Here is an 18,216-nt window from a genome sequence, read left to right as displayed (position 1 = left end):
GTGGCTCGGTGCAGAGCACTCGCCTAGCACATGTGAGGCCCTGGGTTCGATCCTCAGCACCTCATAAAAATAAATAAATAAAATAAAGGTATTGTGTCCAACTACAACTCAAAAATAAATATTAAAAAAGAATTGCCATTTTAACTTTAAATCCTAAACCAAGGAGTGGGATAGCGTCAAATGGTGGTTCCGTTCCCAGTTTTCTGAGGAATCTCCATGCTTAGTGGTTGCACCAATCTGCAGTCCCACCAGCAGTGTATGAGTGTACCCTTTTCCCCACATCCTCACCAACACTGACTGTTGCCTGTGTTCTTGATGACTGCCATTCTGACAGGGGTGAGGTGAAATCTTAGAGGAGTTTTGATTTGCAGTTCTCTAATTGCTAGAGATGTTGAGCACTTTTTCCTATATTTGTTGATCAATTGTATTTCTTCTGTGAAGTATCTGTTCAGTTCCTTAGCCCATTTATTGATTGAGTTATTTGTTTTTTTGGTGTTAAGTTTTTTGAGATTATTTTAAACCATGACACAAAGAAAAGACCACAGACTCCAATTTTTTTTTATGACTTTATTTTATTTTTTTATATGTGGTGCCGAGGATCGATCCCAGGGCCTTGCAGGTGCGAGGCGAGCGCTTTACTGCTGAGCCATAACCCCAGTTCCTCCAATTTTAAATCAAATTAAAGCAAGCTTGTATTTGTGTACACTGGAATTGGCCAGGACTATCTCTCCCGAAGACCCTGGGCTAGAGGACAGTACCCCAGCTCTCTAGGAGCATAGTTTTATAGCACAGAAAGTTGTGAAGGGCGGTGTCTTGAGAACTTACAGATAACAGGATTTTGACAAGCGTAATACAAAGGCAGGCAAATGATCTACATGGCTTAACATTTCAAGGTAGTGAATAAATTTAGATCCCAACATCAGAATTTATGAGATGCCACTGAGGTTTCAGAGAGGGTTGTTATCTGGTCAGGGGGAGCCAGGCAGGGGTGAGTTCAAGGTATGGGCGGGCAGGAATTCCAGACAAGTTTAGAAATTGAGTAATTTATAATAAAACAGAAATTAACATTTCATGACTTTGTGATGAGATGGCTCCCAATCTTTTTTCTTTTTTTTTTAAAGAGAGAGAGAGAGAGAGAGAGAGAGAGAGAGAGAGAGAATTTTAATATTTATTTTTTAGTTTTCGGCGGACACAACATCTTTGTTGGTATATGGTGCTGAGGATCGAACTCGGGCCACACGCATGCCAGGCGAGCGCGCTACCGCTTGAGCCAAAAGATTTTCTCCCAATCTGTAGGTTCTCTCCTCCAGTTATTAATTGTTTCATTTTCTGAGAAGAGACTTTTTAATTGGAATCCATCCCATTTATTGATTCTTTTTTTTTTAAAGAGAGAGAGAGAGAGAAAGAGAGAATTTTAATATTTATTTTTTTAGTTTTCGGCGGACAAAACATCTTTGTTGGTATGTGGTGCTGAGGATCGAACCCAGGCCGCACGCATGCCAGGTGAGTGCACTACCACTTGAGCCACATCCCCAGCCCAAAGTTTGGCTCTTTTTTTGCTTTTTTTGCCGTGCTAGGGATTGAACCCATAGCCTTGTGCATGGGAGGCAAGCACTCTACCAACTGAGCTATATCCCCAGCCCCCGTTTATTGATTCTTGATTTTACTCCTTGCACTTTAGGAGTCTTGTTAAGGAAGTCAGGTCCTAGGCTGACGTGGTGAGGATTTGGGCCTATTTGTTCTTCGATTAGGTGCAGGGTTTGTGTTCTAGTCTTTGATCCACACTGAGTTGACTCCATAGAACTGGGAAAAAACCAAAAACATATATATATATTTAAGCTGGGCACAGTGACGCACTCCTATAATCCCAGTGGCTCAGGAGCCCGAGCAGGAGGATAGGGAGTTCAAAGCCAGCCTCAGTAAAAGCGAAGCACTAATCAGCTCAGTGAGACCCTGTCTCTAAATAAAATACCCAATGTGGCTCAGTGGTCGAGTGCCCTAAGTTCAATCCCTGGTATCCCTGCCCAATATGTGTGTGTGTGTGTGTGTGTGTGTGTGTGTGTGTATGAAGTTACACGAGTTGAATCTTTAAAGAAAAGAAGAGGCAATTCAGGAGAGAAATCAAATGCGAAACCCCACCTGCCATCACCACAGGGCTTCTCCAACCGGGGCCTCTTCACGGCCATCTTTCTTTTCTTGGCTACTGGGGCCTGGACCCAGGGGTGCTTAACCTCGGAGCCGCACCCCCATCCCTTTTTTATTTTTCACTTAGAGGCAGGGTCTCACTAAGTTGCTGAGGCGGGCTTTGAACTCGTGATCCTCCTGCCTCAGTCAGGGCAGTGGAATTACAGCTGTGGCCACTGTGCACAGCACATGATCCCTGTCATTGTGACCCCCATCACCTCCACCTCCCTCACCTCCACCTGCACCTCCGCTTCCAACAGGAGCTGAGGTCAACCTGCTTGCTGTGGCCACACGGGGGTCTAGACAGAGCCGAGTGATCCTGGGCGACACAGGCCTTACCTGGAAGCTGACCCACCTTTACCCTGCTATGGGGGACCCGTGGCCCCTCTTAGAGACTGTCTTTAAGACAGACATCAAGACACAGCTTTGTAACTGGGAGCCCTGGCCCGGCCGAGGCGGGTTTAGATGGTGGTGGTCAGGGCAGGAGGGTGTGGGTGAGGGAGGGTGCCTGCCACCAACCACCACCAAGATCTTGCAGAGAAGAGATCTTGAGTCTCCTGGCTCAGGCTCGCTGGGCAAACTGAGCCCACCTGCCCTGGACACAACTGGGCCTCTCTAGCCCAGACCAGGCTGGCGGGCAGCAGGGGGCGGGCCACGGAGGAGGAACGGGGACTCCGCCTGCACCCGGCAGCCACCCCCTGCTGCAGAGGACCTGGAGGAGGGGCCGATCAGGTGGGGAGTGGGACCCCAGCAGAGGCTCCTGGGGCCGAGGCGCTGGATGGGCCTCAGGGAAGGTGGCCAGGGTCAGTGGAGGGAAGGGGGCGGAGCGGACCCCTGAGGAGCAGCTGTGGGCCCATCCTGGCGGGTCCAGCGACCCCTCTGTTCCAGAGCAGCCCTCAGGGTCTTGAGGCACAAGGTGCGCGGAGCCGCTGCCCTGGGAAGCCGCGTGCGTGCGGGGGAGTCAGCTCTTCTGCCGGGGAGCGGGGAGGTTCCCGCAGCCGGGCTCCAAACAGCCCTCACTGGAGGCGGTTTGCAGAAGCCTGTCACCGGGGAGCACCCCCTGCAAAGCCTGAGGGAGCACCCTGAACTCCTCCCCACCCAAGGAGCGCCAGCCTCCGAGCGGCCCCAGGCTGGGTAAGGGGCCTCTCCCTGCCCCTCCGTCTCAGCGCCCCTGGAGGTGCCAGGAGGAGGGGTGCCGAGGACGAGCTGCTGTGAAGAGCAGGTCCTTGACGGAGACCAAGCTCTGCGCCCCCTCCCTGGGCCCCCTCCCCGCGGTCCCCAGCTCTCCGCTGGGGGAGAGGACGGGCATTTGCAGGAGGAACTGGGGCTCCTGGTTCTTCCCTAAAGTGGAAGCGGGACTTGGGACTTGCGGGAGTTGGAGGAGGAGGAACCACCCCCCTGAAGGCAGAGGGCTGTGGTTCCCACTGGGCAGGGTCCTGGGTCCTGATCCTGAGACTCCCACGACCTGGGGAGGGGGTGCAAACATCCGTGGCAATACAGGGTCGCACGGGGAGAAGGAAGGGTTGATGCCAACCTGGGCGAGGGGCACATGCCTGTATTCCAGGGGCCTAAAGCAGGAGGATTGCTAGTTGGAGGCCAGCCTCAGCAACTCAGTGAGGACCTTTCTCAATATTAAAAGGTGTGTGTCTGGGGGAGGGGGTGGTGTACGGGATTTAGCTCCCTGTAAATTGTCCCTGGGTTAAATTGCCACTACCAAGAAAATAATTTGAGACCCGTGGAATGGCAGTCTGGGTGGTTGGTATTTTGGAGGGTCCATAGCCAGGGTTGTGCGGGCAAGTCCTTTACCACTGAGCTACAGCCCCAGCCTTTTGATTTTGTATTTTGAGTCAGACACTCACTGGGTTGCCCCCTGACCTCAGTGCTCCTGCCGCAGTCTCCTGAGTCGTGGGATCATAGATGCACCATCATGCCTGACTTGGCTGGTCGGCTTGAAGTAATCTTTACAGTTGAAACCTTCTCGAATGTCCTGACTTGATGCTCAATCCCCTGGAATCATGGGTAGTGGACAACGCTTGCTTTGGGTGACCCCAGGAGCAGGGAGGGACCCCTGGGGGCCGCTGTGAGGAAGGGCAGGTGCTGACAGGAGGCACCAGGGAGCCCACTCTGGGTGGAGCCTGGGGGCTGTCCCATGAGCCCCTGGTGTGGGGCTCCGGGGGGCTCCTGTGAGCTGCCTGTGGCAGAGAGGTGGGACTGGAGGCAGCTGCAGGAGATGAGTACCTTCAGGAAGGAAGGGGTGTTTAGGGAAGAGGTTTAGGACAGCTGAGAGTTTGCCAAATGTGGTCAAGTGTGCATGACAACCAATGCAGGGCTTCAGCCATTTGTAAGACCAGCCATGGCTTCAACGGGCTGCTGTGCTGTGTGGGCCTGGCCACCACCGGGCTCCAGAACTGGCTTGACAGCTCCAACCAAAACTCCCTTCCCGTCAAACTTCAGCACCTTCCCTGCACCCGCCCTCTGCCCTCCCTTCTGGCTCTGTTCCTGGTCCGCTGCCAGGGACACACTCTGCACAGGTCCTTCAGCTCTGGCTCACCTCACCAGCAGGGCAGTTACGGCTCACCCTGTCGTAGGGAGTCAGGATTTCCTTCCCCATCAGGGCTGCTTAACGCTCCCTTGTAGGGAGGGACTATGTGTGCCACCCACCGCCCACTGAGGGGCCCCCGAGGTTGCTTCCAGGCCCTGGTGGTGTGCGCAGTGCTGCTGTGGATGTCCGTGTGCAGATGGGACAGCTGGTGCGGGATGAAAACATCTTTTTTGGTAAGCTTTATCCCCTGGTGGCATGTTTTAATTACTTAATTTTTTTTTTGCCATCTATCATAGATTTTTGCTCTTTGGTTATGATAAGGCTTAGAAAAGACATTTTTTTTATTATCCCAAGTTTGAAGTGATAGCATAAAGATAGGAAAGGAGAAAATTACTAACAATGAAATCTGTGCTTGTGTGTCATTCCTCTCCACAGAGCTGTCTTATTTTCCATCGGTCTCACGTGCCACCTCTTGACATATTAACGTGGTGGCGTCATCTGTGGTGGCTGGTCCTAAAGACATGGCTCCGTGGCGGAGGCGACGTGTTTGCAGTGTGGAGTGCTCTGAATTGTGTGCATCCCCTCTGCTCCCTGGATGTGGCGTACTCTCCAGTTCTTTCCTTCCACCCCTCTCTCCAGTTTCACTGTCCTTAGCACTTAGGACAGGTCTGGTGGCAATGCACATCCTCATTCAAAAGCCGAACGAGTCGACCTGGCCGTGGTTTCTACGTGGCAGCTTTGTGAGTACAGTATTCCCGGCTTGCAGTTCCCTGAACACCTGGTCCCACTGCCTCCAGCCTAGAGGCTTCTGCAGGGAAGTCGGCCCAGAAAATGGGAAGACCCTGTGCGTGGCTTATTTTCTTTGAGGTTTGCCACCTGTCTACCCACGGACAACGGGAGTGTCTTGTAGGGTAGACTTGGTGGCATCGAGTCTGATCTTTGACCTCCCTGTACCTGCATATCCTTTCTAGTTTGGGAACTTAGCGAGACTGTGAGCAACCTAGTGAGGCCCTGCCTGAAAATTAGTCATTTTTTCTGAAGGGCCAGGGATGTGGCTAGTGGGTCAATACCCCTGGGTGCAATCCCTGGGGCCAAAAACAACTAAAAAAAAAAAAAATACCCAGCGTCAGTGGCCATCCTGTCCATCCTGTCACTAGGAGTTCTGGGACAGTGTTGATGACCCCGCCGTCTCCCAAACTGCCCCGGCACAGGTGAGGCTCAACATGCCCGTCTGAGGCTGAGGCTCGTGGACATGCAGGGCAGAGCAGTTGGGATCCCGGCAGTTGCCACCAGTCTGTTCCACGGCATCCGGTCAGCCGAGGGCTGCTGTGTGCGTAGCCTGGCTTTGAACTCGCGGTCCTCCTGCCTCAGCCTCCCAGGCTGGTGGGATCACAGGCCTGGGCCACAGTGTCCAGCTGGTCCAGGACTTTCGATGCACACGAACACTACTGACAACGTGGAACCCAAGGCCACAGTGATGTGCTGTGCTTCACGTGTCCAGCTGCTCTGTCCTGCCTGACTGTCCCCATGTCCCTATGCAGGCAGGAAGAGGGCCCACCACTGCTGCAAGAGCAAACAAGGGCCATCTGCTCGGGACGCTGGGGACACCACCCTGCTTAAGCCCTGGCATCGTTAGACACGGCCCTGCTCAGAGCAGCGGGACCCTACAGGGCCCGGGGCCCTCAGTGCAGGTGGGCTGCCTCCAGCACGCACCCTGCCCTCAGCACAGGAGGCTCAGTGCGGCTGGCACCCACCCAGGGGCAGAGGACCAGGGCAGAGACACCTGGTGGGGACTGAGGGACACCTGCCAAGGGCAGCCCTCCATGCTGTCCCCTCAGTGAACCCCGAGGGCGGCCCAGGCTTAGAAATCACCACAGTGGAGGCCACCTCACCCAATGACCAGCACCACCTCACCATCGCCCACCATGGGAGACTGATGTCAGAGACCACCGAGGGTCAGGCCCTGGGTGGCGCACAGCAGGCCAGCGGGAGCAGCGATAGGTGCCTTCCTAGGGGGACGCAGCAAAGGCTGACGGGGTGCGATGGAGGACAAATATATCAGTTAAGAAGGTCACATCATAACTGCAGCCCAAATTCCCGAGTTTCCCCTCCCTCAGTCCATGGGAGGACCACCCGGAAGCCTGGGCGCTGGAAAACAACATGCTCTCAACTGCTGGGTGGAGCGGCTGGGCCAGGAAGGGGGCAGCCTGGAGGCTGGACTGCAGCTCCCTGAACACTCCCACGTCCACGCGGGGAGCTGGGCCCCTGCCCACTGAGGCCATGCCCCAGCTGCAGGGCTGGGGAGACCCCACCTAACCCAGCACAGGGCATCAGGGCCCAGGTCATCCTCAGGGAGAGGAGGGCTTCCAGGGAGGGAAGCACCCAGAGGGGGCACTTCCTTCCCTAAGGCCTATCTCAGCTGTCCTCCGCCCAATTCCCTGACCCACCCTGCCCTGAAGGACAGGGACCAGCAGAGGAGACCTGGCCTGGGGGCCCAGCAGCATTGCAGCCCGCCCCAGGGACACCCTTGCCCTCCTGCAGCTTAAGCCCCAGCAAGATCTGGCCTTTCCACCCCCTGGCTCAGGGTCACCCGGCATTAGCAGGTCAGTGCCCTGCCCTGCCCTCACCTTAGGCCTCAAGCCAGGGAAGGGACTCCCCAAGTATCCTAAGGACGTGTACCTTTCCCACAGGGACCCGCCATCCTGCACCCCAGCAGCCCCCTGACAGCTGTGTTTGCTCGAAGCCCACCAACAGGGTAAAAGGCAGAGGTCTTCTCCCTTCTACAGAGTAAGAAATGGGACCTGTGACTCTCTAACCAGCATTTCAAGGTCCCCAGGTCTTGGAAGGTAGATTTCTCCAGTCCATTTCAGTTTTTCCTCAGCATTGACGAGCTCCGCATGAATCAGACAGAGAAATAGAGTACCAGCTTGTCCCGTGGCCTTTGCTTTGCCTAAAGTATTTTTTAGAAATACAGATGGCTTAGAAAACCTTTATGATTTTCCTTTCCTCTGTTGCTTTTGAAGTTTGATCTTGGGTAGGGACGTCCTCTCCAGGGCCTGGTTGTAGAGTCACTAAGGCGTTTCCTCCTGGGGCTTCTGGGGTTCCAACCCCTTTCTGCATTTGCGCCTCTGACCACCTGGAGATGGTCCTGTGGGTGCCATGGGAAACAGACCTGGGCCACGACACTTATTGACAGTCCCTCCACCAGCCAGAGACACCCTGTTGTCAGACGGGCATGGGACTGATCCTGCGCCTGGCTCCTGGGCCGCCTGTCTGTGCCTCTGTCAGGCCTCTGCCCTCAGGAGGAGGCTTTAGGCCCCAGTGTCTGCAGGGTCTCCTCCTCCTTCCTCTCCCTTCCAGCATGTTCCTGGAGATGCCTGTGGAGTGGTCAAGTGGCATTCTGGGGCGCGAGTCTTAGCTCCAGGATCCTGATGGACAGAAGCCGCCCTCCTTGGTGGGAGCCTTCCACGGGGGAGGGGGCTCTCTTTCCTTTGGGTCAATTCTCCTAGGTCTTGCAGGAAGGAACTTCCTGCTTTTCTCACCTGAGGATTGCTTATGGTTGAGTTAAAAGGAGGCCCTTCCGGGGCTGGGGATGTGGCTCAAGCGGTAGCGCGCTCGCCTGGCATGCGTGCGGCCCGGGTTCGATCCTCAGCACCACATACCAACAAAGATGTTGTGTCCGCCGAGAACTAAATAAATAAATATAAAAAAAAAAAAAAAAAAGGAGGCCCTTCCTTTCCTTCCCTCCTCCTTCCTGGGCTAAGGTGCCTTTTCTGTAGTTGCTTCTCATCCATCTGCATTTGGACCTCTGTGCATTGTCAGGGCTCTCTGGCCGGCCGCGGTGTGTGCCCACTTTCTTATTGTGGTTTTCTAGGGAGACCTGTGGGTTTCCTTCTCTGCCGTCAGATCATCTGTGACGGGTTTGCCTGTCCCTTTCCGGTCCTCACACCTTTCTCTGGTGGCTCTCTGACTGCCAACTGAAAGCCATTCCTTAAAGGTGAAGTCCTGGTGCCTGTGGCTGATGCACTCTCTGTGGCCTGCACTGTGTCTGAGCAGGTGCGGCTGGAGCTGCCTTGGCTGGTTCCTGAAGTCTCCTGTCTGGGATGGGCGCTTCCCTGGGGTTCTCCTGCAGAAGCGGTCACTCTAAGTGGCCTCCACGATTTCAGGCCTGCGTTCTGCCCAGCCTCCTGCGTGGGCTGTGAGAGCTCTCTGGCAGTCGGAGAGGTGGTCAGGGCTCCCTGGGCACCCTCTGCCTGCCTGGTCCCGCCAGACTCTGCCCCAGGATGGGGAGTTTGCTGCGCGCCCTCCTGGTCTCTGCAGGAGCTACAGCCTCCTGGGCCACGACTGCCCACAGTCTAGCCTTCCAGGGCTCTTACACTGCGGTGCTGGGGACCCCAGGGGACCTCCACCTTGCTGGGCTCCATGGGAGACTATCCTCAAGTCCAGACCCTTTCCTGGTCCCTGCCTCTGTGTCACCTCAAGCACCCTGTGTGACGTGCTCTGCACCAAGGAGAGTCGATCCTGGCTGTCCAGCTGTGTGCACTGTGGACGTGAGAGCCCGCCTACCTGCCCACAGGTAACCAGAAGCCAGGGGAGGGGGTGTGGCAGCTGCTGGGCAGCACAGATGGGAGCACTAAGTGTCCTGGGGCAGGGGACAGCCACCTTCTTCCCTGTCACCCTGGCAGACAGTTTCTAGGGCCCATTAGTGCCTCACTCTCTGCCCAGACTGATGTCAGGTGCCGAAGTCTGGCTTGGCACAAATCAGGAGCCACTTGTCAAAAAGAAACTAACTTTATTTTTAGAACTACAAACGCCAAACAAAACAGCTCCAGGGAAAAACCCTCAGAGCCCAACTGCCACCACCGGCTTCCACAAGCCTCTCTCCCCCACACCAGCCTCTCAACCTCCCACAATCCTCCTCCTCTTGAGGCTGATTGGCTGGGTTGCGTGGGCAGAGCCAAAGAAGTCACCCAATGAGCAGCTCCGTGGAGGAGCCAATCAGCTAGATGTTGCTGGGGCAGCTGTGAGCCAATCATCAGCTGGCAGTCTGAAGGGCAGGGAAACAGCCCAATGAACATCACCGCAGAGGAGCCAATCAGCTAGATGTTGCTGGGGCAGTCTGAAGCTTGCTGGCAGCTGGAAGTTTGCTGGGGCCCCTTTGGCTGTGGCTCTCAACATCTCCCCCTCTCTGTTTAAACAACAAGCATGTGGCTTATGGACCGTGCCTGCCTTAGGTTGTCCAATACATATGGTCCTTACCCGTCTTCGGATGAGCTGACCTCAGGGCGTCAGCCTCCTGTCTTAGGTTGGTACCATTGTAATTGGATCTTACCCGTCATTGACTACCGGTCCAGTATACAGCCACACCTGTGGAGAGGTCTCAGCGGGGGGGGGGGGTGAGGTTCTTTGCCTCACCTCTGTTGACCCTCAAATTTTAGCTGAATGATCATGACAAGCAGAAGGGAGGAAGATATACCAAGTCAATTGACGGCTCCTTTTGGGAAAATTGTACCACCGATGATATCATCAGCAAAAATACCCCAACACTACCACAAGTCGCTGCACCAACAGATAGTTCACAATGCATATAAGTGACACATAGTTCTGTAAGCAGTTCAGTGCAAGTCCTGTAAGCAGTTCAGTGATGGCTATTGCAGAAACTGTAGATTAGTTTTATCTTTGTCTTCACCGGCACAGGGATGAAGATAGGAATTCTGGCAATAATGACTAAAGAAAAAATTAGGTAACATTCCAGAAGACACTAAAAGAAAACAATTTTCTTAATAATTTATATTATCTTCATCGGCACTGGGATGAAGATAGAAATTCTGGCAATAATGGCTAAAGAAAAAATTAGGTAACATTCCAGAAGACACTAAAAGAAAACAATTTTCTTAACAATTTATATTATCTTCATCTGAAGATAGAAATTCTGGCAATAATGGCTAAAGAAAAAATTAGGTAACATTTCAGAAGGCACTAAAAGAAAACAATTTTCTTAACAATTTACATTATAGTGAAGAGAATTATTAAATATAATGAAAACGAAAGGTGAGAGTAAACAAACAGATCTGTTAACCTCCTTTTTTGTTTACATATTAAAACAATTCTTAACAGTTATTTACCCAATTTAAATTAAACCATTTAAATCACGTGAATAAAAAAAAAATATTTGGATCCATCTTTTCATGAGCGCTCATCATATATGATATATGGAAATACATACATTGGACATACGTACATTCAAACATATAACACAAAACACAAGTGTGCACACATAATATAATACATACAACACATAACATAATAGTAAAGGCCTTATAACTTTTTACAGGTAAAATCTCTATTGCAATGTTTAAAAACTCTATAGTCAAAAAAAAATAGAACTGATCAGCAAAACATTAACCTAGGTCTGTATGAGCTCAAAAAAATAAAATAGAACTTCATGATATGGGAAAGGGCAATAATAAAATAGATATTGAAAAAAGCATCCTGGTTCTGTCGCAGATGTAAGGATAGCCAAATTGGAGTTTTGGATATCAGCTATTATGGATTTGAGCTAAATCATCTTCTTTTTGGTCTGTAGAAATCACTTTAGTTAATCTCTCTGGAATCCAAATCAGCTGCTGTTCTCCCTGTGGAAACACAAAAACAGACCCCCGACTCCAGACAATCACTGGGTCAGGATTTTAGTTAATCTCTCTGAAATCCAAATCGGCTGCTGTTCTGGGTCAGAACCTTGGTTAATCTCTCTGGAATCCAAATCGGCTGCTGTTCTTCCTGTGGAAACACACAAACAGACCCCCGATTCCAGACAATTACTGGGTCAGGACCTTTCCATTGTCCTGTTAGAATATCTTTCCAAAGTACCTTAGGCTTATGTACATTTTTTGGACACATATGCCTTTCTGCAGCACTAAGTCCTAATGAATCCAAATTTAAAAAGTTTAGAGTAAAAAGGGTTATTTTAAGTTTATCTTTGGGGAATATATACCCCTTCCCAATTCCATCTTTTTGCTTTAATAAGTACATTTTAATAGTTTGATGAGCTCTTTCAACTATGCCTTGACCCTGTGGATTGTATGGGATTCCTGTTATATGAGTAATGCCAAATGATGAGCAAAATTGTTTAAAAGAAGTAGACGTATAACCAGGGGCATTATCTGTTTTTAACTGTTTTGGAATGCCCACAGTGGCAAAATTTTGTAAGCAATGAGCTATAACATCTTTAGTTTTTTCACCGGCATGAAGGGAGCCCATCAAAAATCCAGAAGAAGTATCAACTGTAACATGCAAATATTTTAATTTTCCAAATTCTGGCAAGTGTGTGACGTCCATCTGCCAAATATGGTTAGGCATCAATCCTCTAGGATTGACTCCAAGATTAACTTGTGGTAAAAAGGTCACACAATTTTGACATTGTTTTATTATTTGTCTAGCTTGTTCCTTAGTTATTTTAAAACGCTTTTGTAAAGTATTAGCATTGACATGGAATCTTTCATGAAAATTTATAGCTTCTTCTAGTATAGAGAAAATATGTATGTCACGTGTAGTTTTATCTGCTAAATCATTGCCCAAACTAAGGGCTCCAGGCAATCCTGTATGTGCCCTGATATGTCCTATAAAGAATGGATCTTTTCTGTCCCAGATTAAACTTTGTATAGTGGAAAACAAAGAGAAAACAGTAGAAGAAGGGGAAATTCTACCAGCATCTTCAAGGGATACTATAGCATTAACTATATACTGGCTATCAGAAAATAAATTAAATACAGAATCTTTAAACATCACAAAAGTTTGTAATACTGCATTAAGCTCTACCTTTTGAGCTGATTGTTTGGGTACTAAAAATGTAAAAGTTTGATCAGGTGTAACTATTGCTGCTGTACCATTATTTGACCCATCAGTGAATATATTTGGAGCATTCATGATAGGTGTTTTTCTTGTCATTTTTGGAAAAATTACAGGATGCAATGACCAAAAAGACAATAAAGGATTAGATGGTAAGTGGTTATCAAATGAAACATTAGATTTGCACATTATTATTGCCCAAGTATTTAACTCATTAGCTAATTCATCAATTTGATTCATAGTATATGGAGTAATAATTTTATGGGGAGAAATTCCAAACACTGCCTTTGCTGTTTTTATTCCTTTGAGTATTAATTGTCCTACAGCCTCAGGATACCTAGTAAGAATAGTGTTAGGAGAATAAGATAAATGTATCCATAATAATGGACCTTCTTGCCAAAATACTCCTGTAGGAATATATTTTGTTGGTAGTACAATAAATAATAAAGGCAAACTTATATCAATTCTATCCAAATGCATATTTTCCATATATGTTTCAATGATTTTTAATGCCTTTCTTGCTTCAGGCGTTAACATTCGGGGTGAATTTGGATCTGATGGACCTTTTAGGATATCAAATAAAGGTCCCAATTCTCCTGTTGGAATACCTAGATAAGGCCTTATCCAATTTATATCTCCTAATAACTTTTGAAAGTCATTAAGTGATTTGAGTTGATCTACTCGTATTTGAATTTTTGGTGGACGGACCATGGTTGAGGATAATAGAACTCCTAAATAATTAATTGGAAAATTTAATTGCACTTTATCTATTGCTATCTCTAGATTATAATTTTTTAATAAGTTTGTAAGTGTGGCATAACATTCTAGCAATGTGTTTTTAGCTTTGTGTGCCAATAACACATCATCCATATAGTGAAATATTTGTAGTTCAGGATTTTGATTTCTAAGTGGCTGGATTACTTTGTTAACATAAATTTGACACATAGTTGGGCTGTTAGCCATCCCTTGAGGGAGTACTTTCCATTCATATCTCTGATCAGGACCTTCATGATTTAGTGCAGGGATAGTAAATGCAAAACGTGGACTATCCTCAGGATGAATTGGAATTGAAAAAAAACAATCTTTAATATCTATAACTAAAACATACCAAGTTTTTGGCAAAGCAGACAATTGAGGAATCCCCGATTGAGCAGGTCCCATAATGACCATTTCATTGTTAATGGCTCTTAAATCTTGCAGTAGTCTCCATTTACCAGATTTCTTTTTGATGACAAAAATGGGAGTATTATGGGGAGATACAGAAGGTTGTATATGTCCTTCCGCTAATTGTTGTTTGACCAGATCATGGGCTACTTGTGTCTTTTCTTTAGTCAAGGGCCACTGAGGAACCCATACTGGTCTTTCTGATTTCCATGTAATTTTTATTGTCTCAGTGGCCCTTTGTGAAAATCCAACCCATGTCTGTCTGTTCTTTGATCTATTTGTATTGGTGCTGCTATACATTGTTCTTGTCTTTCTAATCTTTTTCCTTTCCTAAAACCTTGTCTAGCCATAATAGTGGGTGCATTTTGATTGATATTATTTGTTAATGTCAAACCTAATTGATCTAAGACATCTCGTCCCCATAAATTTACGGGAAGATGATCCAATACATATGGCTGTATAGTTCCTTCACATCCTTCAGGATCCTTCCAATCTAATAGCATTGCACTTCTATCGGGATTAGTCGCCACTCCTAGGCCTCGAAGCGATTGAGTGGCTTGTTGTAATGGCCAATGTTTTGGCCATTCTTGACGAGAGATGATGCTAAGATCTGCACCTGTATCCAGTAGCCCATTAAATTCATGTCCTTGAATATTTAGTTTTAGCATGGGGCGAGAATCTAAATTTAAAGAAAGCATAGCCCAATCTACACCTGTGGAGCCTAATCCCTTGGAACCTCTTTCTACAACATGACTGGAAAATTTATCATGTAGGCTTGGTATTATTAGTAACTGTGCTATTCTATCTCCTGGTGAAATTACTGATATACCCTTTGGAGAACTGGCTATAATTTTTATTTCACCTTCATAATTGGAATCAATTACCCCAGGACTTATCAAAAGTCCTTTTAGAGTAGAAGAGCTGCGTCCCAATAATAAGCCTACTGTTCCTTTGGGAAGAGGTCCTTTTACCCCTGTGGGAATGATTTGAACTCCCATCTCTGGAGTTAGTACTGATTTGGTGGAGGCGCAGATGTCCAACCCTGCGCTCCCTCTGGTTTGTCTGATGAGGGATCTGATGTGCTGGGCACTACCCTGATGGGGTTGCTGGGGTTGCTGGGTTCCTCCAGTGCTCCGTATATTTGTGGTTTGGGGCCCCGGAGCATTGGGGCCCCCTGTCCATTTTTTGGCAACGGAGCCCGATGCCTTTGTCCACGATATTGTGGATAAACACCTTGTCCTTGTTCGTTTTTTGATAATGGAGTACCCTCTATGGTGGTTTGAGGATGGTATTCATTAGCCCAATATAATGGAGTACCCTCTATGGTGGTTTGAGAACGGCATTCATTAGCCCAATGTCTCCCTCTACGGCATCGTGGGCAAATACCCGGTATTCTACTTGTTTGATACCTAGTTTTGTTAAACCCTCCTCCTATGGGGCAATTCCTTTTAAAATGTCCTGTTTGTTGACAATTGTAGCATGTTCTTGGCCTGGCATCTAAAGCCTGTTTTACTGCAGCTGCCACAATTTGCCCTTGTTCATTAATGTCTCTGGCATCTAAAACCTGTTTTACTGCAGCTGCCACAATTTGCCCTTGTTCATTAATGTCTCTGGCATCTAAAGCCTGTTTTACTGCAGCTGCCACAATTTGCCCTTGTTCATTAATGTCTCTGGCATCTAAAGCTTGTTTTACTGCAGCTGCCACAATTTGCCCTTGTTCATTAATGTCTCTACATAATTTAATATATGTGTTTAAATCTTCATGTTTCCATGGTCTAATGATATCTCTACACCAACGATTCGCTTGGTCATAAGCCAGTTGTTTTATAAATGGCATTGCTTGTTCTGTATTCCCAAAAACTCTGGTAGCTGTTTGAATAAGCCTATCTACAAATTCAGCGTAAGGTTCATTAGCTCCTTGTATTATCTTAGATAATTGACCTTGTAAACCTCCAGGTTCTTGTAAAGACTTCCATGCCCTAACTGCATCTACAGCAATTTGTAAATATACACCAGGATCATATGCAAGTTGTTGCTGCCGATCCTCATAAGGTCCCTTTCCTAACAACATATCTAGATTTCTCTGAGGATAACCAGCTGCTGCATTTCGACTAGCCGTCTCCTTGCAAAATTCCTCATTGGCAACCTTCCATAACAGGTATTGTCCTCCATTTAGCACAGCTTTACACAAACTAGCCCAATCTGCTGGCGTCATGCTTAAGTTGGTAATGGATTCGACCAAGCTTACAGTGAAGGGTGCTTGAGGACCATAGGTTGCTACAGCCTCTTTTAGCTCCTTCACTGATTTGAAATTTAAACCCTGGTAAGTTCGCTGCCCTCCTACCTCAAATACAGGGCATACTTGAGATCCTGTCTCAGGATCCAAACTATCAACTGCGGGGGTTGGGAGTCTCTTAGCATATGGAGGTGGTGCTGTTGATTGGACACTTATGCCCTCTGGTGATAGAGTGCTGTTAGTAGCAGTCTCCTGTAGAGGTGGCGCTGTTGGTTGAACACTTACGCCCTCTGGTGATAGAATGCTGTTAGTAGCAGTCTCCTGTAGAGGCGGTGCTGTTGGTTGGACACTTACGCTCTCTAACAAAAGGGTCTTATTAGCAGTCACCTGTTTTAACTTTTCCCCTGATAGATTTTTCTGCTCTAAACTTCCTTCCTCTGTCTCACTATCTCGAAAGACCTTCTCTTTTACTTGAATCTTTTCCTCTTTCTGACTAGCTCGAGCTTTTACTTGAATCTTTTCCTCTGTCTGACTAACTTGAGAGACTTCCTCTTCTACTTGAATCAATATGTCTTCTTCTTCCTCTACCTCTGTCTGAACTGAAGGCTTTGGACTAAGCAAACTAGATACCAACGTCCACAATGACAATGTGCCAACTGGCAGAGTCCCCGGGTTGTTCTTTTCTATTCTTTTTAAATCTTCACCATGATGGTTCCATTGTGATATATCTAACAACCCCTCCTTAAAAAGCCATGGGCTATATTTTTGTATTGTATCAACGTATGCCCTGACTGCTCTTGATTTTACTGGGAAGCCTCCTTCCTCTAACAATTTACTTAACACTCTTTCGGTTTGTTTTTTACTAATTGCTGATCCCGTATTTCTACTATAATACAACCCAACAAGATGACGCCAAACAAAACCGAGACAGAATCCAATAAAAAGGGAACCACACAAAATCATTATAACAGCCTTTCTATCCTCCTGACATATGTATCCGTCCTTTCTCCCTATCTGTTCCTCAAACGCAAATAGTTTTTCCTCAGATGTGAGTGGTTTTTCTTCCCTCTTACTCATCTCCAGGGACAGGAAAGTTAAAACAAAAACGAAGCAAAACAAAAGAGGAGACTTAGAATGGCTCCCCATCCTCTCGCCCTGCCCTCAGGGGCGAGCAGTTTACTTACCCTCAGTTGCTCCCCGTGCGAGCCACCAAATGCCGAAGTCTGGCTTGGCACAAATCAGGAGCCACTTGTCAAAAAGAAACTAACTTTATTTTTAGAACTACAAACGCCAAACAAAACAGCTCCAGGGAAAAACCCTCAGAGCCCAACTGCCACCACCGGCTTCCACAAGCCTCTCTCCCCCACACCAGCCTCTCAACCTCCCACAATCCTCCTCCTCTTGAGGCTGATTGGCTGGGTTGCGTGGGCAGAGCCAAAGAAGTCACCCAATGAGCAGCTCCGTGGAGGAGCCAATCAGCTAGATGTTGCTGGGGCAGCTGTGAGCCAATCATCAGCTGGCAGTCTGAAGGGCAGGGAAACAGCCCAATGAACATCACCGCAGAGGAGCCAATCAGCTAGATGTTGCTGGGGCAGTCTGAAGCTTGCTGGCAGCTGGAAGTTTGCTGGGGCCCCTTTGGCTGTGGCTCTCAACAGTCAGGCGCTTGGCCCTGCATGTGCCTCTGCAAATGTCAGCTGTGGGCCTTCCATTGATGCCTCCCTCCACACTGAGCTGATTGGTGTCCTGGGTGGGAGCTGAGGGTCTCACTTCCTTCCTGTCCCCAGCAGCCTTTCTGGCAGAGGCCGCCCCTGCCCCACTCTGCTCTTGACCTGTTGGAAACTGGTTGTGCAGGTGCCTGCACCTCGGGGGCCTCTTCTGTTCCCTGGTCCTCAGGTCTGTTCCCTGCAGCACCAGCACTTGGCCAACCAGTGCTCTGAAGCCAGCCTCTGCCGGCTCTCTGGGCTTCCTTCTTTCTGCTCAGGTTGGCTTTGCGTGTTCTCTTAGGGTGACATGTGAATTGGGGATTGTTTTCTTCCTATCAAGGAGGACACTGGAACTTGCAGCATGGCTTTCTTTGGGATGAATGAATTATGTTCTGTTATTCCAATTTTATTCCCTTTTAGAGTTTTGTGGGGCAGAGATCTGGCTAGAGACCTAGGGGTGGATTCCAGGAGTAACAGGAGCTGTGCTGGGGAGGGCCAGCCCAGGACGGCACCCGCCAGGGCCATAGCTGCTGGGCTTC

The sequence above is a fragment of the Ictidomys tridecemlineatus genome, chromosome 15 (assembly GCF_052094955.1).
Source record: "Ictidomys tridecemlineatus isolate mIctTri1 chromosome 15, mIctTri1.hap1, whole genome shotgun sequence".
Taxonomy (NCBI): Eukaryota; Metazoa; Chordata; class Mammalia; order Rodentia; family Sciuridae; genus Ictidomys; species Ictidomys tridecemlineatus.
This window is presented reverse-complemented; position numbering follows the sequence as displayed.